Genomic DNA, 27,882 nt, shown 5'->3' on the forward strand with positions numbered 1-27,882 from the left:
CACCCATCATTGCGGGAGACTTTAACCACTGTAATCTAAAGAAAGTATTGCCGAAATACAATCAACACATCTCCTGTCCGACGAGAAACGGAAAAACTCTAGATCATTGCTACACAACAATAAAACACGCCTACCGTGCCATTGCTCGGCCGGGCTTCGGCAAGTCAGACCACGTCTCCGTGCTCCTACTTCCTGTTTACAAACAGAAGTTAAAGCGCACACCCACAACAGTGAAAACGATGCGAAGCTGGACAGCGGACACAGAACTACAACTGCAGGGAGGGCTGGAAATAACGGACTGGTGTGTTTTCAAGAACCCAGACCTGGATGTGTATGCAGGCCACGTCACTGGATACATCAACAGACTGGTGGATGAATGCATTCCTACCAAGACTGTTCGTTCATTTCCCAACCACAAACCATGGATGAACTCAGACATCCGCAACAAACTAAGAGAAAGGTGTACCGCTTTCAAATCAGGGGACACTGAACTCTACAAGAAGGTCAAGTATGACTTTAGAAAGGCCATCAAAACAGCAAAAAGAGACTATAAGAACAAACTGGAGTCCCAGTACGGCGGGGGCTCCGATGCCAGACGCATGTGACAGGGACTAAGGGCCATCACCAACTACAAGGGAAGCTTAATGGGAGTCACCAACACCGATCCCTCCCTACCAGACGAGCTGAGCACTTTTTATGCTCGCTTTGAGAGGGAGAACACTGAGCCGGCCATCAAAACCCCCAGCCATCCAGAGGATTACACATTACAGCTGACTGAGTCCGAGGTCCGGAGAACCTTCAGGAGGGTGAAAGCACGGAAGACAGCCGGCCCAGACGGGGTTCCACCCCGTGTCTTCAAGACCTGCGCAGACCAGCTGGCTCCTGTGTTCATGGACATTTTTAACATCTCACTGCAGCAGTCTGTTGTACCAGTGTGCTTCAAGGAGACAACAATTGTGCCATTACCTAAGAAAACCAAGGTAACAGGCCTCAATGACTATTGACCCATGGCTCTAACACCTATAGCCACGAAGTGCCTGGAAAAGCTGGTCATGACACACATAAACAGCATCATCCCTGACTCCTTGGACCCGTTCCAGTTCGCATACAGGGCGAACAGGTCTGTGGACGATGCCATCTCCCTAACACTACACACCGCCCTGGAACACCTAGACAGGAGGGACACTTACGTCAGACTGTTGTTCATTGACTACAGCTCTGCATTTAATACTATTGTTCCCTCCAAGCTGGCCCTGAAACTGAGGGACCTAGGCCTGGACACCCCCATCTGCAATTGGATTCTGGATTTCCTGACTGGCAGGCTTCAAGTGGTGAAAATAGGGAACAACAACTCATCCACTCTGGTCCTCAACACCGGAGCGCCACAAGGCTGCTGCCTTAGTCCTTGGCTGTACTCTCTGTTTACACATGACTGTACAGCCATACACAGCAACAACCGGACCATCAAGTTTGCTGACGACACCACAGTAATCGCCCTGATAAGCAACGACGACGAGACGGAGTACAGAGATGAGATAGTCCAGCTGATGAGATGGTGCAATGACAACAACCTTGCTCTGAACGTTGGCAAGACTAAGGAGCTCATCGTGGACTTCAGAAGCCACCGAGGGATCCACCGCCCCATCAGCATAGACGGGACACCAGTGGAAGTCGTCAGTTGCTTCCAATTCCTGGGACTGCGGATCTCCGATGACCTGGCCTGGAACCACAACACTGAGGCCATGCTGAAGAAGGCACACCAGCGCCTCTACCCTCTATGGTGCCTGAGGAAAGGCGGCATAAGCACACAGTGGCTTGTGAACTTTTACCGCAGCACCATAGAGAGCGTCCTGATGGGTGGTGTCAATGTGTGGTATGGTAACACCACTGCACAGGACAGGAAAGACATCCAGAGGGTTGTGAGGATGGCAGAAAAGATCATCGGGTGTGCACTTCCGTCCATCGAGGAGATCTTCCAGACCAGGTGTCGGAACAAGGCCCGCTCCATCATCCAGGACCCCAATCACCCTGGGCACGCACTGTTCTCCCTCCTGCGGTCCGGCCATCGCTACCGCAACATCCGAACCAGGACCAGCAGGTTCAAGAACAGTTTCTACCCACAGGCAGTGTGCCTACTGAACTATTAACCGCACTGCCCCACATATCATAGTCACATTCTTCCCCTCACCCTGGAACTGTATATCACATGAACCGTGAGTGCACAAGAACATTCTTGATCACTGGACTGTGTGCACATAGGACTTTTGTACCTCAACCTTAACATATAACTTATATAACTTATAACTCATTTATACATTGCACACTGCATTTTAACTTATACTTATATTATACTTATACTACCATATACTTACCATATTACATTACTATTACTTCCAGTGGTAATAGAGGCTTTTTGCACTATTCATCATATCCTGCAACTTGGATTGTCATTGCTATACTTATTTGCTTATTTGCTTATTGTTTCTATATTTATACTTGTTTTTATTTTGTTTTTTATATTTATGCTTATATTGTGGGAGTGAGTGGGGAGTAAGCATTCCATTGTACCAGTTACATATGGCAATAAAATAATCTTGAATCTTGAATCTTGATACCAGGGATGAGGGACTTCAGTGATGTGGAGAGACTGGAGAAGCTGGGGTTGTTCTCCTTAGAGCAGAGAAGGTTAAGGGGAGATTGACCAGAATGGTACCAGGGATGAGGGCATTCAGTGATGTGGAGAGACTGGAGAAGCTGGGGTTGTTCTCCTTAGAGCAGAGAAGGTTAAGGGGAGATTGACCAGAATGGTACCAGGGATGAGGGACTTCAGTGATGTGGAGAGACTGGAGAAGCTGGGGTTGTTCTCCTTAGAGCAGAGAAGGTTAAGGGGAGATTGACCAGAACGGTACCAGGGATGAGGGACTTCAGTGATGTGGAGAGACTGGAGAAGCTGGGGTTGTTCTCCTTAGAGCAGAGAAGGTTAAGGGGAGATGTACCAGAATGGGACCAGGGATGAGGGACCTCATTGATGTGGAGAGACTGGAGAAGCTGGGATTGTTCTCCTTAGAGCAGAGAAGGTTAAGGGGAGATTGACAAGAATGGGACCAGGGGTGAGGGACTTCAGTGATGTGGAGATACTGGAGAAGCTGGGATTGTTCTCCTTAGAGCAGAGAAGGTTAAGGGGAGATTGACCAGAATGGTACCGGGGATGAGGGACTTCAGTGATGTGGAGATACTGGAGAAGCTGGGGTTGTTCTCCTTAGAGCAGAGAAGGTTAAGGGGAGATTGACCAGAATGGCACCAGGGATGAGGGACTTCATTGATGTGGAGATACTGGAGAAGCTGGGGTTGTTCTCCTTAGAGCAGAGAAGGTTAAGGGGAGATTGACCAGAATGGTACCAGGGATGAGGGACTTCAGTGATGTGGAGAGACTGGAGAAGCTGGGGTTGTTCTCCTTAGAGCAGAGAAGGTTAAGAGGAGATTGACCAGAATGGGACCAGGGATGAGGGACGTCATTGATGTGGAGATACTGGAGAAGCTGGGGTTGTTCTCCTTGGAGCAGTGAAGGTTAAGGGGAGATTGACCAGAATGGTACCAGGGATGAGGGACTTCAGTGATGTGGAGAGACTGGAGAAGCTGGGGTTGTTCTCCTTAGAGCAGAGAAGGTTAAGGGGAGATTGACCAAAATGGTACCAGGGATGAGGGACTTCAGTGATGTGGAGAGACTGGAGAAGCTGGAATTGTTCTCCTTGGAGCAGAGAAGGTTAAGGGGGCGATTGAGCAGAATGGTACCAGGGATGAGGGACTTCATTGATGTGGAGATACTGGAGAAGCTGGGGTTGTTCTCCTTGGAGCAGAGAAGGTTAAGAGGAGATTGACCAGAATGGGACCAGGGATGAGGGACGTCATTGATGTGGAGAGACTGGAGAAGCTGGGGTTGTTCTCCTTGGAGCAGAGAAGGTTAAGAGGAGATTGACCAGAATGGGACCAGGGATGAGGGACTTCAGTGATGTGGAGAGACTGGGGAAGCTGGGATTGTTCTCCTTGGAGCAGAGAAGGTTAAGGGGAGATTGACCAGAATGGGACCAGGGATGAGGGGCTTCAGTGATGTGGAGAGACTGGAGAAGCTGGGATTGTTCTCCAGATATAAGTAGACAGGCAAATTAGATAGTGGTGACATGAGCTTTCTGTTTTGTGCTGCGACTTGTTTGCTTTTAGTTGAAATGCATTCCCTGAAAGTTTGGTGGAAGCACTTTCAATAACAACGCTCAAAGGGGAATTGGAGAAATACTTGAAGCGAAAAGAATACAGGGCTATGGGGAAAGAGCAAGAGAGAGCGACTAATTGATTAGCTCCTGCAGAGAGCTGGCACGGACACGATGGGCCGAACGACCTCCTCCTGTTCTGTATCATTCTATGATAAGATTTAATATAGGCGCACAATTTCATGAAATGTCATGCACAGAATAACTTAGCATGTCCTATTCATTGCATAAACATCGGGGAGACCAAACGTAGATTGGGTGACCACTTTGCGGAACACCTCCGTTCAGTCCATAAGGGGGACCCCAAGCTCCCGATGGCCTGTCATTTTAATTCACCACTCCATTCCCACTCGGACCTCACCGTCCTCGGCCTCTTGCATTGTTCCACGGAAGCTCAACATAAACTCGAGGAACAGCACCTCATCTCCCGATTAGGCACTTTGCAGCCTTCCAGACTCAATATCGAGTTCAACAATTTCAGATCATATCCTCAGCCGCTATTACATTTTTACTTATATTTTCTATCCACACCTTTGCTTTGTCCTTTCCCCCAACTCCCCTTTCTTTTTTTTTCTCTCTCCCACATGGCAGCTGTCTGCCATTCTGCCAGCACATTTCACACCTAATCTAGAGCCGTCTTTTGTCTCCACTAGTCCTATCACCGTCTCGTCTCGTTTTGAATACCTCTTAATGTCGCTTCACTTCTCTTTTGTTCTCTCCCAGCCTGGCCTTTCAATCTATTTCATTTCCTGTGCCTCTTTAGTCTTGACAAAGGGTTTGACCCGAAACGTTGACTCTATTTACTCTCCACGGATGTTGCCTGGCCTGCTGAGTTTTTCCAGCATTTTCTGTTGTTATTTTGTATTTCCTGTTCGATGTTGCTGGATGTCATGCATTCCTGCTTTGCATTTATGTTTGTTTCACATTCTTTAAATGTTGCATTGCTGTGCATATTACAGATTATATATAGTGACAAGCAATCTTTTGGAATTTCCTGTTTTCTGCTTGGCTGTGCAAGTTGCATCTACAGAACCCCCCACCCCAATCCACCCACGTCCAGTCCGTCACCGAGTAACTGGACACCCAATGCCAGTCCAATATATATTTCAGAGCTTTCCGCTTGGAGTCATGCTTGTCATATCAATTTATACCCCTCCCCATCTGCGATTGTTCCTCTGGTTGAATTTCGCAATCTACTATCTTAACAATTGTCATGTGATACCTCTTCGATTCTGCTGTGATGCAGAAGCACATATATGTAAAAATAGGAACTGATGTGGTTTTTACAATGGAGACGTTGGCCGTCTCTGTTCCAGCTACACACCACCAGCATCCTGTCCGTCAGCTAGTAACTGCACACCGTATCTCAACATAGAAACATAGAAGATAGGAGCAGGAGTAGGCCATTCGGCCCCTCGAGCCTGCTCCGCCATTCAATGAGATCATGGCTGATCATCCAAATTCAGTACCCTGTCCCTGCCTTCTCTCCATATCCCTTGATCCCTTTAGCCTTAAGAAATATATCTAACTCCTTCTTGAATATAGTTAATGAATTGGCCTCCACTGCCTTCTGTGGTAGAGAATTCCGCAGGTTCACCACTCTCTGGGTGAACAAATTCCTCCTCATCTCTGTCCTAAATGGCTTACCCCTTATCCTTAGACTGTGACCCCTGGTTCTGCACTCCCCCGCCATCGGGAACATCCTTCCTGCATCTAGTCTGTCTAGTCCTGTTAGAATTTTATAAGTTTCAATGAGATTCCCTCTCAGTCTTCTAAACTCCAGCGAATAGTCTAAGGGTAAGGAGTAAGCCATTTAGGACTGAAATGAGGAGGAATTTCTTCACCCAGAGAGTGGTGAACCTGTGGAATTCTCTGCCACAGAGGGCGGTGGAGGCCAGTTCATTAAGTATATTCAAGAAAGAGTTGGATATATTTCTTAAGGCTAAAGGGATCAAGGGATATGGGGAGAAGGCAGGGACCGGGTACTGCGTTTGGGTGATCAGCCATGATCGCATTGAATGGCGGAGCGGGCTCGAGGGGCCGAATGGCCTACTCCTGCTCCTATCTTCTATGTTTTCTATATAAGCCCAATCGACCCAATCTCTCCTCATACGTCATTCCTGCCATCCCAGGTATCAGCCTGGTGAATCTTCGCTGCACTCCCTCCATGGCAAGAACATCCTTCCTCAGATAAGGTGACCAAAACTGCACACAATACTCAAGATGTGGTCTCACCAAGGCCCTGTACAACTGCAGCAAGACATCCTTGTTCATCTACTCAAACCCTCTCGCTACGAAGGCCAATATACCATTTGCCTTCTTAGCCATCTGCTGCACCTGCATGCTTACCTTCAGCGACTGGTGCACAAGGACACCCAGGTCTCGTTGCACTTCCCCTTCTCCCAATCTATTGCCATTCAGATAATAATCTGCCTTCCTGTTTTTGACACCAAAGTGGATAACCTTGCATTTATCCACGTTATATTGCATCTGCCATGCTTCTGCCCAATCACCCAACCTGTCCAAATCATCCTGGAGTTTCTCGGCATCCTCCTCACATCACACACACCCAGCCAGCTTTGTATCGTCTGCAAACTTGGAGATATTACATCTAGTTCCCTCGTCTAGATCATTAATATATATTGTGAATAGCTGGGGTCCAAGGACCGATCCCTGCGGTACCCTACTAGTCACTGCCAGCCACTCGGACAAAGACCCGTTTATTCCAACTCTTTGCTTTCTGTCTGCCAACCAGTTCTCTATCCAAGTCAATACCTTTCCCCCAATCCCATGTGCCTTAATGTTACACGCTACTCTCTTATGCGGGACCTCATCGAAAGCCTTTTGAAAGTCCAAATACACCACATCCACTGGTTCTCCCTTATCTATTCTAGCAGTTACATCCTCAAATAATTCCAGTGGACTGGAAATGGAGCTGCTTTTTTATATTTCATCAAATTAAATCTAGCAATTTTAGCACGGCATGTTTTACCTTTCAAGACACGTGTGAGGGTTGCATTCAATAGTAATTTCATTGAAGGAAGTGTCAGAATCACTGTAAATCTTCTTACCTAATTAGACTATTGCAGCCTGCATAGTTGGCTAACTGCCAGTCTCCTTTGTCATGCAGCTCAGACACTCGAATCGCCAGGGCTGTTTGCGAGAGGAAGAAATCTATTCTAATACTGACGCTAAGTGAGAAAATTAAGAGCTGCATTTAACGAGGTCCTGGTCACGTATCTCGGGTTATCTGAACGCCGACTGACTCTTAGTATGCTGCACGTTAGTCGCGGATGTGGTGTTCGACCTGGCTTGATATCCTTTGTGTTTAGTTTGAAAGCATGCGGTGTCAGCCGTACTCATCTGGATTCAGCAGAGCTTATACAGAAATCTTGATCAAAATAGCGCCGGCTTTTTCTGCCTTAACTGGTGGAAATGTTCTAATTGTCGCGCCGCTAAAGAGCTGACTTTAAAATAATATGATAGCTCATAATTAGAAGTGCAGGAAGGATGTTCCCGCTGGCCGGGGAGTCCAGAACCAGGGGTCACAGTCTAAGGATAAGGGGTAAGCCATTTAGGACAGAGATGAAGAGGAATTTCTTCACCCAGAGAGTGGTGAACCTGTGGAATTCTCTACCACAGAAGGCAGTAGAGGCCAATTCATTAAATATATTCAAGAAGGAGTTGGATATATCTCTTAAGGCAAAAGGGATCAAGGGATATGGGGAGAAGGCAGGGACAGGGTACTGAATTTGGATGATCAGCCATGATTGCATTGAATGGCGGAACAGGCTCGAGGGGCCGAATGGCCTACTCCTGCTCCTATCTTCTATGTTTCTTTGGTTGCTGTTCTAAATGATTTGCAAAACTAACTTCCTCTGTAACTTGGCATTGAGAAATGATCGCAAACATATAACCACAGGGCATTCTTTTTTTATTTACAGTCGTGAGTATCAGTAACAATGCAATACAGCGAGTGCTATTTTTGTCCCATTTCTATCGTCATTCTAAATTCTAAAACATACACGTGTGGAAATGCAGAAATGCCTGCAAATCAGTTAAAACTCTCTCGTGAAAAATGCGCCAGACTATATGATCTGTACAGAAGAAAATATATCTCGGCTTCGATTGCATGCCAATGTTCAGTTATGTTACAATTAGCTCGGCAATGGTTTCTGCTCTGAAATTGGCATCAGCAGCGCTGGCATCAGCAGGAGAAAAATATGCTCATTACCCAGATCACTGGATACTACCTCTGTTTGGACATGCCTTAAGGACAAGATGCAGGAGGCTTGTGGTAACTTCGAGTTAATAACTACGCACGCACCAATTGTGAAATGCACGGGACAGGAAATTGGCAAACCTTAATTAAAAAAACCTTAATTAAAAAGACGACAGCTTTGAATAACATACCCTGCAGCGGGTAGTCAAAACTGCCCAACGCATTACCGGCACCCGGCTACCGACCATAAAGCACATATACCAGAAATGCTGTTTACGGAGGTCACTGACCATCATCAAAGACCATACCCACCCCAGCCACAATCTGTTCGCCCTCCTGCCATCTGGGAGACACTACAGATGCATTCGCACCTGAACGACCAGATTTAGGAACAGCTTCTTTCCCAGGGCTGTCATCCTACTGAACTCCACAAATAAACTCTAAAGCCTGCACATCTGCCAATGCACTTTATTATGTTTATGTTAATGTATTACAAGTCAAATGAATGTTGAATGTTTAAATGTCTTAATCTAAATGTACACTCTCGGGAGCCGCAAGCCTACATTTCGTTGTACTGCACTTGTGCACTAACAATGACAATAAAGTTGATTATTATTATTGTTATTATTATTACTTGGTTTGAGCATAAAGCAAGGCTTTAATCAACTTGTTTCAGAACATGGAGTTCTAGTTGTACTTCACTAGTTCCTTGTCTTACAAAATGTCCCACAAGAAATGGGCCCACGCCCGAGTATTTATACTCCTTGGACGGCACCACCAGCTGGCCGTCCAGCGTTATTTCATGAGTAGTTTCTTGATAATGAGATTTATAACAAACATAAAATCTGCAGATTGTAGACATCAGACAGAGCCCTGATTTTGACCGATTCCGCCCGGCGGGAACGTTGCTACCTTTCGGTCGTACCCTTGCTGTACACCCCCAGCCGATGAGTCAAATCGGGCAGGGCGCAAAACGGGCGTCCGGGCCACATCCGCCGAGCAGGAGAGATTAAAATCGGGGCTAAGTGTACTTTGTTAATTGTAAACGTCAATGGTGAGAGAAGATCGCGAATGTTCTGCAGAATTAAAAACAGAAAATGCTGGAGATACTCAGCAGGTCAGGCAGCATCTATGTGGAGAGAAACATATATTTTGGTTCTGCCTTCACAAAGGAGGACACAAATAACCTCCCAGAGATGTCGGGGAACATAGGGTCTGATGAAAGGGAGGAACTGAAATAAATCAGTATTTGTAGGGAAATGGTGTTAGGGAAATTGACGGGATTGAAGGCCGATAAATCCCTAGGGCCTGATAATCTACATCCTAGGGTACTTAAGGAAGTGGCCCTAGAAATAGTAGATGCATTGCTGATCATCTTCCAACATTCGATGGAATCTGAAACAGTACCCATGGATTGGCGGGTAGCTAATGTTACCCCACTATTCAAAAAAGGTGGTAGAGAGAAAACGGGGAATTACAGACCGGTAAGCCTGACATCGGTAGAGGGGAAAATGCTAGAGTCCATTATAAAAGATGTAATAGCAAAGCACTTGGAAAACAGTGACAGGATCGGACAAAGTCAACATGGATTTACAAAAGCTAAATCGTGCTTGACTAAACTACTCGAATTTTTTGAGGATGTAACTGGTAAAATAGATCAGGGAGAACCAGAGGGTGTGGTGTATTTGGACTTTCAGAAGGCTTTCGATAAGGTCGCTCATACGAGATTAACGTGTAAAGTTAAGGCACATGGGATTGGGGGCAAGGTATTGACTTGGATAGAGAACTGGTTGGCAGGCAGAAAGCAAAGAGTTGGAATAAAGGGTCTTTTTCCAAGTGGCAGGCAGTGACTAGTGGGGTACCGCAGGGATCGGTCCTTGGACCCCAGCTATTCACAATATATATTAATGATCTAGACGAGGGGACTAGATGTAATATTTCCAGGTTTGCAGACGACACAAAGCTGGGTGGGCATGTGTGCTGCGAGGAGGATGCCGAGAAACTCCAGTATGATTTGCGCAGGTTGGGTAATTGGGCAGAAGCATAGCAGATGCAATAAAACGTGGATAAATGCGAGGTTATCCACTTTGCTGGCAAAAACAGGAAGGCAGATTATTATCTGAATGACAATAGATTGGGAGAAGGGGAAGTGCAACGAGACCTGGGTGTCCTTGTGCACCAGTCGCTGAAGTTAAGCATGCAGGTGCAGCAGGCGGTTAAGAAGGCAAATGGTATGTTGGCCTTCGTAGCGAGAGGGTTTGAGTACAGGAACAAGGATGTCTTGCTGTGGTTGTACAGGGCCTTGGTGAGACCACATCTTGAGTATTGTGTGCAGTTTTGGACGCCTTTTCTGAGGAAGAATGTTCTTGCCATGGAGGGAGTTCAGCGAAAATTCACCAGGCTGATACCTGGGATGGCAGGAATGACGTATGAGGAGAGATTGGGTCGACTGGGCTTATACTCGCTGGAGTTTAGAAGAATGAGAGGCGATCTCATTGAAACTTATAAAATTCTGACAGTACTGGACAGACTAGATGCAGGAAGGATGTTCCCGATGGCCGGGGAGTCCAGAACCAGGGGTCACAGTCTAAGGATAAGGGGTAAGCCATTTAGGCAGAAATGAGAAGGAATTTCTTCACCCAGAGAGTGGTGAACCTGTGGAATTCTCTACCACAGAAGGCACTAGAGGCCAATTCATGAAATATATTCAAAAAGGAGTTGGATATATTTCTTAAGGCTAACGGGATCAAGGGATATGGGGAGAAAGCAGGGACAGGCTACTGAATTTGGATGATCAGCCATGATCGCATTGAATGGCGGAGCAGGCTCGAGGGGCCGAATGGCCTCCTCCTGCTCCTATCTTCTATGTTTCTATGGTTCTAAGCAGAGTTAACCTTTCAGGTCGATGACCTTTCGTCAGATGAGTTCTGACGAAAGGTCATCAACCTGAAACATATCTCCAGCATTTTCTGTTTTTTTTCCAGATATCCAGCACCTGCTGTATTGCTTTTATCTTCTACAGAAAGCTGGGATTACTGAATGCAGGAACCGCGAAATCTTTTGAAACATTGTTCTCCGAGCATGAACATGCTGGGTGACTTTACCACACTTGCTCACTGGTATCGATATAGGCTCTATTGTATACTGGCATAAAGGCACGATGGCTCTCTCATTACAGTCCTACTTGACACTGTGTTGAAATCCGTCAGCCTGATCATTTCATATGTTTGTCCACACTGGAAAAAAATGAAAAATTATTTCAGTTAGGTAAAACTATACCGTTGTGAGGAGACACCTAGGGGTAGATTTTGCCGAACCTGTCGGGAAGAAGGCGGGACTTCCCCTTTCGGGTTTTTGACCCGCCTACTTCGACGTCCGGCCAATCCGCGCGTTTTTCCCTTGATTGACCTTGTTAAGCCCGCCCAGCGGGCTCAGCAGGCCAATTAAGGGCCACCCGGCAACAGGTGTCGTCACAGACTGAAATTTCATCTGTCAAGAGTTTTTGACAGATGAAATATCAGTGTTTCACAGCTGTTTGAAGCTGTCAAACACTGACAGTCTGAGTTCTACCATGAGTCATTCTGCACAGACTCAGTTAGAACTCACACCGGCACTCAAAGCTGAAGGCTGTCAGTTTTCACAGATCGCAGCCGTTCAGCTTTAAGTTCCGGCTGAGTGATGGGCTCCCGACGGTTACAGGAAGAAAGGCTGTTAAGGTAAGTACAGGTAAGTAAAAGTTCCTTACACGCTTTAGACACACCAAACACACTTACCTTTGCACTCATGCACCCATCACTCACCTGAGCGCCGACATCGCGACCCCTCCAACTCCTTCAACCCGACAGCCCGCCTGCTCCACACGAAACCCCTCAAAATAGGGATTAGGCTAAAAACTGCCTGTTAACTATCTGTTAACAGGCAGTTAATTGGCACGAATCCCTTCCCGTCTGGTTTTGGCGGGTCCCAGTGCGGGGCGGGTACTCGCCACCCCCGAAACCTACGTGGGGCGGGGTTTTGGGCGGGATGGTGTCAGGACCCCCAAATTCAGGTTGTCCCCCCCACACGCCTGAAACCCCGCCTGACGGCTCCCCGAAAATCTAGCCCCTAGTCTTTGTTTGTGTTTGTGTTTTCTTCATATATAGTATTTCATAAAACCTTAATATAATAGCAAACTACTGCGGATGCTGGAAGTCTGAAATAACAACAGAAAATGCTGGAAATACTCAGCTGGCCAGGCAGCATCCGTGGAGAGAGAAACAGAGTTAACGTTTCAGGTCTGGGACCCTTCATCAGAACTGGAAAAAGCTGGAGATGTGACAGACATTAAGCAGGTGCAGAGACAGGGAGGGGGTTAGGAGGGGAGGAAGGAATTGAAAGAATATCCTGTACTTCTGTAAGAGGCACGAAAGATAAAATGTTGCAAATGGGAGTGGCAAAAATAATACAGCATGAAAAATGGGGGCAGGGATTATTATCTGAAATTGTTGAACTCAATGTTGAGTCCGGCAGGCTGTAAAGTGCCTAATCGAAAGATGAGGTGCTGTTCCTCAGTTAGGCACACTACAGCCTTCAGGACGCAACGTAGAGTTCAACAATTTCAGATAATGGGGCAGAAATTCCTCCCCAAACGCGTGAGTACGGAAGGGGCTACTCACGCGTCTGGCCGGAGGAAATGCCGGTTTTCAGCGTATGCACAGCGCATACGCTGAAAACCGGCATTTCCTCTCCTCTCACCCAAGAGGTGAAGAGGCCAGCGCGTGCGCTGTAGGGGGCAGCGCGTGCGTCTTGGATTTCCTCTGTTTTGGGGGGTTTGCGCATGCCTAAAGGCCTCCGGTCTTTACGCTTGTAAAAAGCACACGTAAATATTTATTTTTACAGGTAAGTGGTGTTTTAGTGCAATTTAGAATTTTTTTTCCCGCAGGTTTATTGTTTTAAAGAATCTACAATAAGGTAAGTTTAGTTTTAGACCCTTTTTATTAAAAATTTGTTCTTTTCAACAAAAAAAAATTATTGTTTAAATTATTTTTTTAAACTTATTTATAATTTATTTAATGATTGGGATGTTTTTTCAAATTTTGTGTGCAGTTTTGGAAGAATGTTCTTGCCATGGAAGGAGTTCAGCGAAAATTCACCAGGCTGATACCTGGGATGGCAGGAATGACGTATGAGGAGAGATTGGGTCGATTGGGCTTCTACTCGCTGGAGTTTAGAAGAATGAGAGGGGATCTCATTGAAACTTATAAAATTCTGACAGGACTGGACAGGCTAGATGCAGGACGGATGTTCCCGATGGCCGGGGAGTCCAGAACCAGGGGTCACAGTCTAAGGATAAGGGGTAAGCCATTTAGGACTGAGATGAGGAGGAATTTCTTCACCCAGAGAGTGGTGAACCTATGGAATTCTCTACCACAGAAGGCACTAGAGGCCAATTCATGAAATATATTCAAGAAGGAGTTGGATATATTTCTTAAGGCTAAAGGGATCAAGGGATATCGGGAGAAAGCAGGGACAGGGTACTGAATTTGGATGATCAGCCATGATCGCATTGAATGGCGGAGCAGGCTCGAGGGGCCGAATGGCCTACTCCTGCTCCTATCTTCTATGTTTGGTTCTAAGCAGAGTTAACCTTTCAGGTTTAAATTTTATTTAAAGTATAAGTAGTGTTTTGGGGTGCAGTACCTCACATGAGTTTGACAGTTCTTACTCTCAAACTTATGAATGAAGTTTCCTCTGCCCTGATTGGCTGAACAGTGCTCACCTGATCCCAGCCGGCACATCGCACTAACTACGCCGCTGGGTCAGGTTAGCACAGCGCGCCGACATCAGAACCTGGCCACTGAAAGGAAATCCACTGCGGGCCAGGTTTCAGATGTCGGCGCGTAGGGTGAGCGCACATCGGGGGCTTGCACGCGCGGCAAGCCCCCAACACCAAGTTCTGTGCCAATAACCACTGCCCCCATTTTTCATGCAGTATGATTTTGCCATTCCCATTTGCAACATTTTCATAGGATGTTCTTTCAATTCCTTCCTCCCCTCCTAACCCCCCACCTGCTTAATGTCTGTTACACTTCCAGCTTTTTTCAGTTCTGATGAAGGGTCCCAGACCTGAAACGTTAATTCTGTTTCTCTCTCTCCTTGGATGCTGCCTGGCCTGCTGAGTATTGCCAGCATTTTCTGTTGCTATTCCATAAAACCTTGTTGCCTTATGCATCCCTCGCTCATTTCTAAATAGAGTCACAAAATACCATTGTGGGCCGGATTTTCTGACCCCCACGGGTGTGTACGAGGTGCGCATGTGCCCGCAGCGGCCGCGCGAGTGCCGCTTTGAGGCATGCGAAGCCCGGTCCTTGCAGTCTGTCAAGAATCCTCTTGACAGATCAGCTGCATGCCCAAGAAAAGTGCGTCTGCGGGCAGAGATTTGCGTTTTTTGCACAACTTCTGTCCGCTGAATGACTGTCAAATTCTTAAGCCTGGTAAAAGATTTAGGCCTGCTTTTACCAGCTTAAGAGTTTAAAAAAATAGAAAAATGAAATTTGATAATCATTTATAAATTAAAGATATCTTTAAAAACAGTTACGTTTAGTTTTAGCCCCTTAAAATATTTTTAAAAATCAAAAAATAAATCTTTGTTTAAAATATTTAATGAAATGGCATTTCAATTAATTTTAAATGTGTATTTTAAAAAATTATTTTAAGTGATCCCCATTCATACTTTTGGCAGTTCCGTACGTACAGAAACTTAGAAACATAGAAACATAGAAGATAGGAGCAGGAGTAGGCCATTCGGCCCCTCGAGCCTGCTCCGCCATTCAATGACCTCCTGGCAGATCATCCAAATTCAGGACCCTGTCCCTGCTTTCTCCCCATACCCCTTGATCCCTTTAGCCTTAAGAAATATATCTAACTCCGTCTTGAATATATTTAATGAATTGGCCTCTACTGCCTTCTGTGGTAGAGAATTCCACAGGTTCACCACTCTCTGGGTGAAGAAATTCCTCCTCATTTCTGTCCTAAATGGCCTACCCCTTATCCTTAGACTGTGACCCCTGGTTCTGGACTCCTCGACCATCGGGAACACCCTTCCTGCATCTAGTCTGTCCAGTCCTGTCGGAATTTTATAGATCTGCAAAATGTATGATTGGGGCGGTCTCTTCTTCTATTGGTTGAGCGGGCCCACGTGATCGCAGGAGCGCCTTCGAACCGCTTGCGCCCCTGGGATACGTGGGGCCCTGCTCACACGGACCCGGAGAGGCCCAGGCGTGCAAGCCGCCATTCTTCCCGGGCCACACCAGGTAAATTCGCAGACATTTGGCAGGTCGGAGGAGCCCGCCCGCGGGAAGCCTCCGATCGCAAGTGTTGGCCCCATGACTTTGAGAAACCCCTTCAGCAACTGTAGGGTGACAATTCCGTCGGTGGAAATAGTGGGAGGGGAATCCTTTAATGAGTTACCTGACATCTCATCTTGCGCTATTATTCCACTACCCTTTGAAATTAAATAGATACTTGCTCCGAAAAAGAAAAGTTTAGCTAAATGTTACGCGTTCTTGGTTAATTCAGATTCTGAGAGGTGTTCATGTTTAGTTCATTCAATGGGGAAGTGTGGTTGGTATCATTTGCGACAGACATGGGGAGAGAGAAACATAGATCTCACTTAGCAGCAACTGCTCTATGGTAGCTATGGCCTTGGATATTTTCATCTTTACATATAGTTTAGTTAGAAATTATGGCCCAGAAATTCGGCTCTCCACGGGTGAGTACGCACGGGGTAATCTCCTGTAAGCCCAATGGAAGTGCCGGTTTCATGCATGCACTGCGCATGCGCGGGAAACCGGCACTTCCGTTCCCCTGAAAGAAGGGGTTGACAGGTGGAACACGTGCACCGTCGAGGCAGCGCGAGCGCATCGAACTTACATTTTTTTTTTTGCAGGTTTCTCCGGGAGGGTAAGTCTCCAGAAGTTACACTTTTAAACAGCAGGCACAGGGACTGCTTTTAACAAGGTAAGTGGTGAATTAATTAAAATTAAAAAATTTTTTCCACAGGTTTATTATTTTTAAATACTTTGAAGAAAGGTAAGTTTATTTTTAGCCCCGTTAGAAAATGTAAATAATCTTTTCAAAAATTTAAATTATTGTTTAAAATAATTATTTCATGTAATTTTAGTTATTTTAAAAATGAGGGCCTAGAAATTCAGTTGTTAGCGCCAGCCGCTAGCGCCTTAGGAGGAGGAGAAGTGGGGCGCTAAGCGGCTAGCACCTGGGCACGGCGCGATCTGCGCCTCTCGCGAACTTCACTTAAGATTTAGCGGCGGCGCAAAACCGCAGCGCCCGCCCAGCTGCGCGCGCAGATCCTGACATCATTTCATGGTGCAACGCCCTTGGAGCGCCCCGAACTGGAACTTCAGTGGCGCCGGCTTTCTGTGCGCCTGGCGCCCCCAGCAACTGGTAGAGGGGAACAGTTTCCTGTCGCTGCGGGGCGCGGGGGGCACTAATTAAAGGGGACTCCTCCTGCTGTATAAGTGGCTGCCATTTTGTTCCACTCCTTCTTTGTGAGAGATGGATATTTGGAGAGAGACAAAGGGAGAGAGCTTTCTGGTTTGACTCAACGCTCGCACAGGTACTTCTGGCTTCAGGCCAGAGCTTTGCACTTGGATTTAACTTTCAGTGCCATAGCCTTGATTAGAAACATATAATGGGGGCTGCAATGGGTGGATATGTTGGCTTACTGCATTGCCTTCAAAGGGCTCAGAGACGCCGCGAGAGAGTGCCAGTCATGGCCAGACAGAGAAGGGCCAACAGGCGTCGGCACAGGAGGCCTTACCCACCCAGGGTATACCGCCAGCAGTTCTCATATCTGAACATGTCTGAGGAGCAGTGTGTTCAGAGGCTGCGATTCAGAAGGGAGATGGTCACTGAGATCTGCCACCTGCTTCGCAGAGATCTGCAGCCACAGCTGAGAAGCAGGACGTCTCTGTTGGTGGCAGTGAAGGTGACGGTGGCTCTCAACTTCTATGCCACCGGCTCCTTTCAATCCGTCACTGGGGACATTGCCAACATCACCCAGTTCGTGGTACATTGCTGCATCCGCCAGGTGACCAATGCTCTTTTCAGAAGGAGACGTCAGTTCATCTCCTTCCCCATGACCCTGGACAAGCAGCAAGAGCGTGCAATGGGCTTTGCAGCATTAGCGGGCATCCCCATGGTGCAGGGCTCCATTGACTGCACGCATGTGGCTTTGTGGGCACCTCTACAAAATGCTGAGGATTACCGCAACCGGAAGGGCTACCATTCGCTCAACATGCAGTTGGTGTGTGACCACAGGCAGTTCATACTACCTGTCAATGCCCGCTTTCCAGGCAGCAGCCACGATGCCTTCATCCTGCGCCAGACTTCTGTGGCAGACATTTTCGAAGCCCAGTCTCACCCACGAGGATGAATTCTCGGGGACAAAGGCTATCCTTTGTGCACCTGACTGATGACCCCGCTCCGTGCACCCAGCACCCCTGCTGAAGAGCGATACAATGACAGCCATCAAGCAACCAGGAACATCATTGAGCACACAATCGGCATGCTCAAGCAACGGTTCCGCTGTCTGGATCATTCCGGGGGAGCCCAAAAGTACTCGCCTGAGCGAGTCTCCCATTTCGTTGTAGTGAGCTGCATGCTGCACAACCTGGCTATCCTCAGGAGGAGGAGGAGGAGGAGGAGGAGCTCCAAGATGGGAGGGAGGCACAAAGTGCAAGGGCCGTCCGTCGGCGGCTTATTACAACTCGGTTCTAGGCCCCCTCTCAGGGAATGGCTTGTGCCAATGAAAGAAGATGAATGGATCCGCTCCGCAAGCCCTCAGCCGGTCAAGGCAACAAATAGTTCAAAAAGCAAACATGGGCAATGCGATTAAAGACATTTTTAACTGTGTAAACTCTGTGCCCTTCCTGCATGGCAAACTAATTCAGAGAAACCCCCCAAAAAACAGTCAGAGACATAACTGGCTCTCACAACCTTCAGAAAATGAAAAGAGCAGTAAAACAAAAATGACCATGATCCTCGGCCTTTATAAAAAACAAACACAACAGTCTGGGCCTTCATATATCAAAAAACACAACAGTCTCGGCCTTCATATATCAAAAAACACAACAGTCTGGGCCTTCATATATCAAAAAACACAAGTCTCGGCCTTCATATATCAAAAAACACGACAGTCTCGGACTTCATATATCAAAAAACACAACAGTCTGGGCCTTCATATGTCAAAAAACCTTCTCGGCCTCATATATTTAAAAAAATTTGGCCACATCTTCTACTTTTTCCCCTGCAAGGGTGATCCGCCTTGCTTCCACGAGTGGCCCCTCCCCGCCTTGCAGCTCCTCCTCAATGGGACCCCAGTGGCTGCAGCAAGGCTGGGTTGGAAAGCTGCTGAGGGTCAGATGGTGAGACGGCAGATGCCCTTGGGTGACGGCCTGGACCAGCTCTGGGCCTGGAGGGCCCGGCTGCTGACTGCTCCAACTCTGCTTGGGCGGCAGCAGTGGGTCCTACGTGTGGTGGCAGCTGCAGTGGAGGAGTGACAGTGTTGGCTGCAGGAATGCTGCCAACCTGACAGAGCACAGGCACTCCCTGGTCGGCTGATACACTGGCACTCGCAAGGGCCAGCACTGCTGGGCTGCTGCGGCACGGCGATGGCCCCATCGATGCCTGGCCAATCCAGCGAGGGTGGCAGCAGTTAGTGCCCGTGTGGCCCTGGTCTGTGTCTGCATCACACCAGCCAGTGAATGCACAGCACGACTGAGCACTTGGCTGGAAGCCGCCTGTGATGCAGCGAAGTCCTGCTGACTCCTAGCCTGTGCTGCCGCAAAGCCCGGCAGACTCCTGGCCTGTGCTGCCCCGAATTCCTGTACACTCCTTGCCAGTGACTCTATGGAGTCAGGCATCCTTGCCACTGCAGCCATGGGCTCAGTATGCCTGCGCTCAGCCTGGGCGCCCATTTCAGCAAGGAGCCGCATCTCCTCTGCGCTCACCATAGCAGGACTCGAGGCCAGACTCTCCCTCCGGGGAGAAGGCTGCCGAGCTTCCCCACCCCGCCCACGTTGCTGCAGCCCGCTGGGCCCTGGAGCTTTACTCTCCTCAGACCCTTCCCCCCTCCTCCCCTCCATGGAAGATGTGTCCCCATCATGGCCATGGGCTGCCTCAGCTGAGGGTGTCACTGATGGGCCGGCTTCCTCTTCCTCGATTTCAGAATCAGACACAGTGCCAGCTTGAGCGCCCGCCTCCTCACCTGGCGATTCAGTATCTGAAAGCAGGGAGGCACAAGAGTTGCTTTAGAGTGAGGACAGGGTGGCAGCGAGGGAGGCATGAGTGCTGCTATGCACTGCATTGGTTCGAGAGTGGCAAAGGATGCTGGTGTGAGACGCAAGTGGAAAGAGAGAGGTCAAAAAGGTGATGACCTTACCATTGCTGCCCAGAACAGGGTCGGCATTTCCAATGGCGACGGGGCCAATCAGCCGGCCTGCCATAATGCGCGCCACATGCTGCTCCAGGTTGCTGAGCTGTTTGAGGTCAGGACGGCCTCTCCCGGTCTGTCGCTGCTGCCAACGGTTGTGGGCCAACTTGCCCTGCAAGAGAAAGGACGGCCTCTAAGTACAGTGTCAAGCCCTGATCTTGCCTGCACTGCCTCCCATGGTTGAATAGCCCTGACAGTGTCAAGCCCTCATCTTGCCTGCACTGCCTCCCATGGTGGAATAGCCCTGACAGTGTCAAGCCCTCATCTTGCCTGCACTGCCTCCCATGGTGGAATAGCCCTGACAGTGTCAAGCCCTGATCTTGCCTGCACTGCCTCTCATGGTGGAATATCCCTGACAGTGTGTAAAGTGCTGAATGTGCAAGTGATTTTCAGGACAGTCCCATAGCTGCTGGATGAGGGCTGGTCATTGGGGCTTTCAGGTCCCTTTGGCCATAAAGTGAGGTGCACATGCAGGGATGAGGAGGATACTGGAAAGGGTACTCACCCTGACAACCTGAGTGAGGTCGTTGAACTTTTTTCTGCATTGCACAGGAGTCCTGCCAACCACGCTGTTGGAGGTCACCCTGTTTGCCACCTCCCTCCAGGCTTTTCGATACTCGCTGGGCAGCGGCCTCCTGCCACTATCAGGGAAGAGGACAAGATGCCTGCACTCCACTGCGCCAACCAGTACCTTCAGGGCACCCTCGCTGAAGCGCTGTGCTCGCTTCCTAGCCTTCTCCACTGTTGTGGGCGTTGAACTGTTGAAGCAGCTATGTTCAGGCCTTGATTCAGGGCTGCAGTGTGCAGGGCGTGGCAGCCAAACAATTCCACACTCCCCCTTTAAGAGCTGACCGGCGCCAGCGTGTCTGCCTTCAATCAGCAACTCGCCGCACCTGCGCTGCACCCGCCCTCGGTGGTAGCGCCCCGTCTCGCCGGCTTAGCACCTTATGATAGTCGTGCATCGCCTGCTTTAGTGCAGCAGCAACCTCTTGGGGCGATGCAACTGAATATCGGCGAAGGTGGTGCTAAGCTGCGCCGGGTGCTAAATTTTGCGAACGCCCGGCTGTAGCGCCCCAAACGTGGCTATACTAAATTTCTAGGCCAAAATGTTTATAACCAGCAGACTGAATTTGTTACTTCTCAAGTGAACAAACATAAACTTTTTTAAGACAACACGTGTCATTGGGTCATTATGGACTTGACTGGGGGGTAAATTCAGAAGGGATGTAAAACATCAGCTGGTCGTACACAAACAGTTTAGCCTGGCGAATTAGGTTAAAACTACCCCGAATGTTGCCCTTTGGTTTTTATCCCTCCAAAATTGCATTTCCGGTTAATTGTTCCAAAAGAATGATCATGGGCTGTAACTTACAACCACTATGGGTGCATCTGAAATCGAGTTTGAGAATGGTTGACGATAAGAAAACAGCTGCCAAGAAGGGCGCTAAGAAAACTATTACTAAACCGGCAGCGAAGGGGGGACAAGAAGCACAGAAAGTCGAGGAAGGAGAGTTACTCCATCTACATCTACAAAGTGATGAAGCAGGTTCACCCCAACACCTGCATCTCCTCCAAGGCCATGAGCAAGGAACAAGGATATCTTGCTGCAGTTGTACAGGGCCTTGGTGAGACCACACCTTGAGGATTGTGTGCAGTTTTGGTCGCCTTATCTGAGGAAGGATGTTCTTGCCATGGAGGGAGTGCAGCGAAGATTCACCAGACTGATACCTGGGATGGCAGGAATGACGTATGAAGAGAGATTGGGTCAATTGAGCTTATACTCGCTGGAGTTTAGAAGAATGAGAGGCGATCTCATTGAAACTTATAAAATTCTAACAGGACTAAACAGACTAGATGCAGGAAGGATGTTCCCGATGGTCGGGGAGTCCAGAACCAGGGGTCACAGTCTAAGGATAAGGGGTAAGCCATTTAGGACAGAGATGAGGAGGAATTTCTTCACCCAGAGAGTGGTGAACCTGTGGACTTCTCTACCACAGAAGGCAGTTGAGGCCAATTCATTAAATATATTCAAGAAGGAGTTAGATATATTTCTTAAGGCCTAAGGGATCAAGGGATATGGGGAGAAGGCAGGGACAGGGTACTGAATTTGGATGATCAGCCATGATTTCATTGAATGGCGGAGCAGGATCGAGGGGCCGACTGGCCTACTCCTGCTCCTATCTTCTATGTACGAGGTGCGCACGTGCCCGTAGGTGCCACGCAAGTTCCGCCTTTCGGCATGCAAATCGCGTGCGCTAAAACCCGTAATTTTCGAGCTGTCAAGATTCTTCTTGACAGATCCTCCACGTCCCCGGGAAAAGGGCCTCGGTGGGTGGAGAGTTGCGCTGTTTACCAAAATCCTGCCCAGCGAACGCCCGTGCAAATCTTCTGCTTGGTGAAAGCAGGTGTAGGGCCTGCTTTTACCAGTGTAACAGTTTTACAGAATAGAAAAATAAAATTTGCTCACTCATTTATAAATTAAATCCCTGTCCAAAAAATTAAGTTGTATTTTAACCTCGTTAAAACATAGAAATTTTTTCAGAAAATTAAATTTTAGTTCAAAATATTTAATTTAATGGAATTATAATTAATTTTTAACATGTAATATTTTAAAACTTATTTCATGCGTTCGTGTATTTTTTAAGTCATCCCCATTCATACTTATTGGAGTTCCGTGTATACGGAATCCAGATAAGTGTAAATGGAGATTCTCCTTCTTTCATTGGGTGGGGCAGTCCGCGTGATCCCAGGGGTGCTTGCGAACAGCATGCGCCCCTGGGATATGTGGGCCTCTATCCGCGGGTACCCGGAGAGGCCCGGGATCGCGATGTCTCAGTACCTCCCGGGCCAGCAGGTAAATTCGTATTTTTGGCAAATCGGAGACATTCGCCCGCGGAAAGCCAGCGGTAGAAAACATGTTCTTGCCATGGAGGGGGTGCAGCGCAGATTCACCAGGCTGATACCTAGGATGGCAGGAATGACGTACGAGGAGTGATTGGGTCGATTGGGCTTGTACTCGCTGGAGTTTAGAAGAATGAGAGGGGATCTCATTGAAACTTATAAAATTCTGTCAGGACTAGACAGATTAGATGCAGGAAGGATGTTCCCAATGGCCGGGGAGTCCAGAACTAGGGGTCACAGTCTAAGGATAAGGGGTAAGCCATTTAGGACTGAGATGAGGAGGAATTTCTTCACCCAGAGAGTGGTGAACCTGTGGAATTCTGTACCACAGAGGACAGTGGAGGCCAATTCATTAAATATATTCAAGAAGGAGTTGGATATATTTCTTAAGGCTAAAGGGATCAAGGGATATGGGGAGAAAGCAGGGACCGGGTACTGAATTTGGATGATCAGCCATGATCTCATTGAATGGGGAAGCAGGCTCGAGGGGCCGAATGGCCTACTCCTATCTTCTGTGTATCTATGTTTTCTATGACTGCAAATGTTGGGCCTATATCGTTGAATTGTTATATTGCCCGTCAGGGCCCGTGCATTTTTCTTACATTACTGAAATATACGTTGTAAATACATGCAAGATACAGTACTGTGCAGGTTAACAATCTTACACTGTTCCGGATTGCGCTGCCATTCTTTCTGACCACGGCATCTGCAAAACAAATGCAAGCAATATATACGATTATCAGAATATACTTAACGGCCCTGAATTTCTGATCAGAGGCGTACCTCTTGAGTAGGCAAATGTTATGTTGGCCTTCGTAGCGAGAGGCTTCGAGTACAGGAACAAGGATGTCTTGCTGCAGTTGTACAGGGCCTTGGTGAGACCACACCTTGAGTATTGTGTGCAGTTTTGGTCGCCTTATCTGAGGAAGGATGTTCTTGCCATGGAGGGAGTTCAGCGAAGATTCACCAGGCTAATACCTGGGATGGCAGAAAGGATGTATGTGGAGAGATTGGGTCGATTGGGCTGATACTCGCTGGAGTTTAGAAGAACGAGAGTGGATCTCATTGAAACTTGTAAAATTCTGACAGGACTGGACAGACTAGATGCAGGAAGGATGTTCCTGATGGCCGGGGAGTCCAGAACCAGGGGTCACAGTCTAAGGATAAGGGGTAAGCCATTCAGGACTGAGATAAGGAGGAATTTCTTCACCCAGAGAGTGGTGAACCTGTGGAATTCTCTACCACAGAAGGCAGTAGAGGCCAATTCACTAAATATATTCAAGAAGGAGTTAGATATATTTCTTAAGGCTAAAGGGATCAAGGGATATTTGGAGAAGGCAGGGACTGGGTACTGAATTTGGATGATCAGCCATGATCACATTGAATGGCGGAGCAGGCTTGAGGGGCCGAATGGCCGACTCCTGCTCCTATTCTCTATGTTTCTATGTATCTGGTATCTCTGGAGTTTCAGAGATTTCCGGTCCTGGGCCTCCAGGCGTACAGGCCTACGCATGACAGGTACGCGGAAGCGTCCTGAGATCACGTGAGCCATGGCCTCCAATCTGAAAGGAGGATTCCTCATAAGCTTAGGAGAAATCCCCAAATAAAACTCAAATCTAATAAGAATACATTTTCCCAGGTTCGAAATGAATTAAAAGTCCCATTGATTTAGCACTTTAAATAAAAATTTAATTGTTTGGAAAAATAATAAAAACATTATGGCCCAGAAATTCGGGTCCCAACGCGCGAGTACGGACGGAGTACCCACGCGTGGACCCGATGGAAGTGCCGGAATCTTGCATGCACTACGGATGCGCGGGAAACCGGCACTTCCGATCCTCTGAACCAAGGTGTTCAGAGGTCGAATGCGTGCGCGTGGGAGTCTGCGCCTGCGCGTTGAACATCCTTCTTTTTTTTCAGGTTTTAACGTGCGGGTAAGTCTGTACATTTTAGAAATTTAAAAAGCAGCCGTAAGGACTTCATTTTCAAATGTAAGTGGTCAATTATTTAAAATTAAAACATTTTTTCCACGGGTGTTTTACTTTTAAATACTTTAAAGCAAGGTAAGTTTATTTTTAGCCCCGTTTTTAATAAAATTACTTTTTTCAAAAATTTAAATTTTTGTTTAAAATAGTTATTTAATGTCATTTAGAGTTTATTTACAAAGTGATTTAAAAAAAATGTATTTGAAGGTAAAGTACAGTTTTACAGCCTCAGCATTTATATGTTCTGACAGGTCTATCTGTCAAGACTTATGAATGGAGCATTCCCTGCTCCGATTGGCTGCCTGTTGCTCACGTGATCCCAGGGAACGCTTCGCACTAACTACGCCTCTGGGACAGGCCTCGGAGAGGAATTGCACGCAGGCCAAGAGGTCAACTGCCGGTGCGCTAGGCAAGTGTAGGTCAGGGGCTTGCACCCGCGGGAAGCCCCCGACCCGAATTTCTGGGCCATTGTTTTAAAGCCTGAAATTTATATGAACGAATTTCAAATGTTATTGAACATTTTTATTTATCGTTTACACTGGTAAAAGAAGGTCCAGTGAAGCATCTCTGAACTGCCTCCACTGCAAGTATAACCCTCCTTAAAAAAGGAAACCAAAACTGTACACTGTTTGAGCTGTCTACGTTTTTTAGTCCTTAATATCGTCACTGGGACAAAATCCTGGAGCTACCTCCCTCACATCACTGTGGGAGCACCTTCACCACACGGACTGCAGCGGTTCAAGAAGGTTTGATCACCACCACCATCTCAAGGGCAACCAGCGATGGGCAATGAATGCCGGCCTTGCCAACGACGCCCACATCTCATGAACGAATAAAAATAAATATTTCAATATTTGAGGTTGGCGCAAAACTTGGAAGTATAGTGAGCAGTGAGGAAGATAGGGATAGATGTCAAGAGGGCATAGACAGGCTGGCGAAATTGGCAGACACGAGGTAGATGAAGTTTATAGCAGAAAACTGTGAAATGATACATTTTAGTAGGAAGAATGAGGAGAGGTAATGTAAACGAAAGGGTACAATCCTAAAGGGGGTGCATGAACAGAGAGACCTGGGGGTATATGTGCACAAATCATTGAAGGTGGCAGGGAAGGTTGAGAAAGCGGTTAAAAAAGCACACAGGATCCTCGGCTTCATAAATAGGGGCACAGAGTACAAAACCAAGGAAGTTAGGATGAACCTTTATAAAACATTGGTTCGGCCTCAACTGGAGTATTGTGTCCAATCCTGGGCACCGCACTTTAGGAATGATTTGAATGCCTTAGAGCGGGTGCAGAAAGGATTTACAAGAATGATTCCAGGGACGAGGGACTTCAGTTACATGGATAGACTGGAGAGGTTGGGGTTGTTCTCCTTAGAGCAGAGAAGGTTGAGAGGAGATTTGATAGAGCTGTTCAAAATCATGAGTGGTCTAGACAGTATATGGAGAGAGAAACTGTTCCCATTGGCAGAAGGGTCGAGAACCAGGAGGACACAGATTTAAGGTGATTGGCAGAAAAACCAAAGGCGACATGAGGGAAAAGTTTGTTACGCAGCGAGTGGTGAGGATCTGGAATGCACTGCCTGAGAGGGTGGTGGAGGCAGATTCAATCGTGGCTTTCAATTGGATAAGTACAGGTAGACTATCCTTTATCCGAACTTCCGAAAACCGAAACCCTCTAAAAACCGAAAGTTTTTTCGTTCAGCGTAAGTCGTGCGCACGACATGACCAGCGTGGTGCACGACTTATGCTGAGCAGGGCAGAGGGTCACTGAGTTCCCTCCTGGGTAGGAGATTGCAGACCGAGCCGGGCAGTGTGAAGGAGGAACACCGGGAGAGTGAACCCAACAATATAGTGGCCCGTCCGATAGCTGCAGCGGCCTGTCCGATATTCGTTTCTCCCCCCCCCGACCCCCACCCTTTCGGATAAGGGATAGTGTATCCTTTATCCGCACTTCCGAAAACCGAAATCCTCTGAAAACCGAAAGTTTTTTCGTTCGGCGTAAGTCGTGCGCACGACCCCGACCCCCGCCGACCCCCACCCCCGACGCCGACCCCCGCCGACCCCAACCCCCGCCGACCCCCCCGCTGACCCCCACCCCCGACAAATTCCCCAGTCTTATAAAATACCTTCTGAAATCCGAAATTTTCCGGAAACTGAAACACGGCTGGTCCCGAGGTTTTCGGATAAAGGATAGTCTTCCTGTACATGAAGTAAAAAAAAATGCAGGTCTATGGGGAAAGGGCGGGGGAGTAGGACTAGCTGAAGTGCTCGTGCAGAGAGCCGGCATGGGCTCAATGGGCCAAATGGCCTCCTACTGTGCTGGAGCCATTCTTTAATACTATATGATTCTATATAAAAGCTGTTAAACAGTTACTCACAGATAGGAGGATTCTTTCCACCATCTTGCTCCAAAGTTAAAGACTGCTGACTGGAATGGAAAAATATACAATTTTAATTGGCATATTATTTGTTCTCAGCTAACAGTTAATGATTCCTCATTAACTGCACTTTATTTTAGGTTGGAGAATGACACATATAAACAATGTTGATATCGAAATGTGCTAAAGTATCTGTATTACTGCGTTTGAATGGATTTTAAGCGGTTATCTAATTTTCTAAATGGTGAAAAGCTAGGTGCTGCTGAGGAGCAGAGAGACTTAGGGGCCCATGTAGGCAGCACGGTGGCATAGTGGTTAGCACTGTTGCCTCACAGCACCAGGGACCCGGGTTCGAATCCGGCCTCGGGCGACTGTCTGTGTGGAGTTTGCACATTCTCCCCGTGTTTGCGTGGGTTTTCTCTGGGTGCTCCGGTTTCCTCCCACAGTCCAAAGATGTGCGGGTTAGGTTGATTGGCTATGATAAATTGAACCTTAGTGTTAGGGGGATTAAATACGTGGGGTTACGGGGATAGGGTGGGATATGTGTTGGTGTAGGGGTTACAGGGATCGGGTGGGATATGTGTCGGTGCAGGCTCGATGGGCCGAAATGGCCTCTATCTGCACTGTGGGGTTTCTGAT

At 47.7% G+C, this 27,882-nt stretch overlaps 1 long non-coding RNA gene across 1 annotated transcript; it reads right to left on the bottom strand.

Annotated features, from left to right (window-relative positions):
- Positions 1-8,188: 8,188 nt before the first annotated feature.
- Positions 8,189-27,382, bottom strand: LOC147084921 (uncharacterized). Its single transcript, XR_015075871.1, has 3 exons — positions 27,244-27,382; positions 23,545-23,585; positions 8,189-11,723 (listed from the first exon to the last, which is right to left on the bottom strand). It is a non-coding gene; the product is annotated as an uncharacterized LOC147084921 (long non-coding RNA).
- Between the last annotated feature and the right edge of the window lie 500 nt (positions 27,383-27,882).

This window comes from Somniosus microcephalus, unplaced genomic scaffold (assembly GCF_052327205.1).
Source record: "Somniosus microcephalus isolate GS21.2 unplaced genomic scaffold, FLI_Smic_1.0 unresolved_chr9, whole genome shotgun sequence".
NCBI classification, from domain to species: Eukaryota; Metazoa; Chordata; class Chondrichthyes; order Squaliformes; family Somniosidae; genus Somniosus; species Somniosus microcephalus.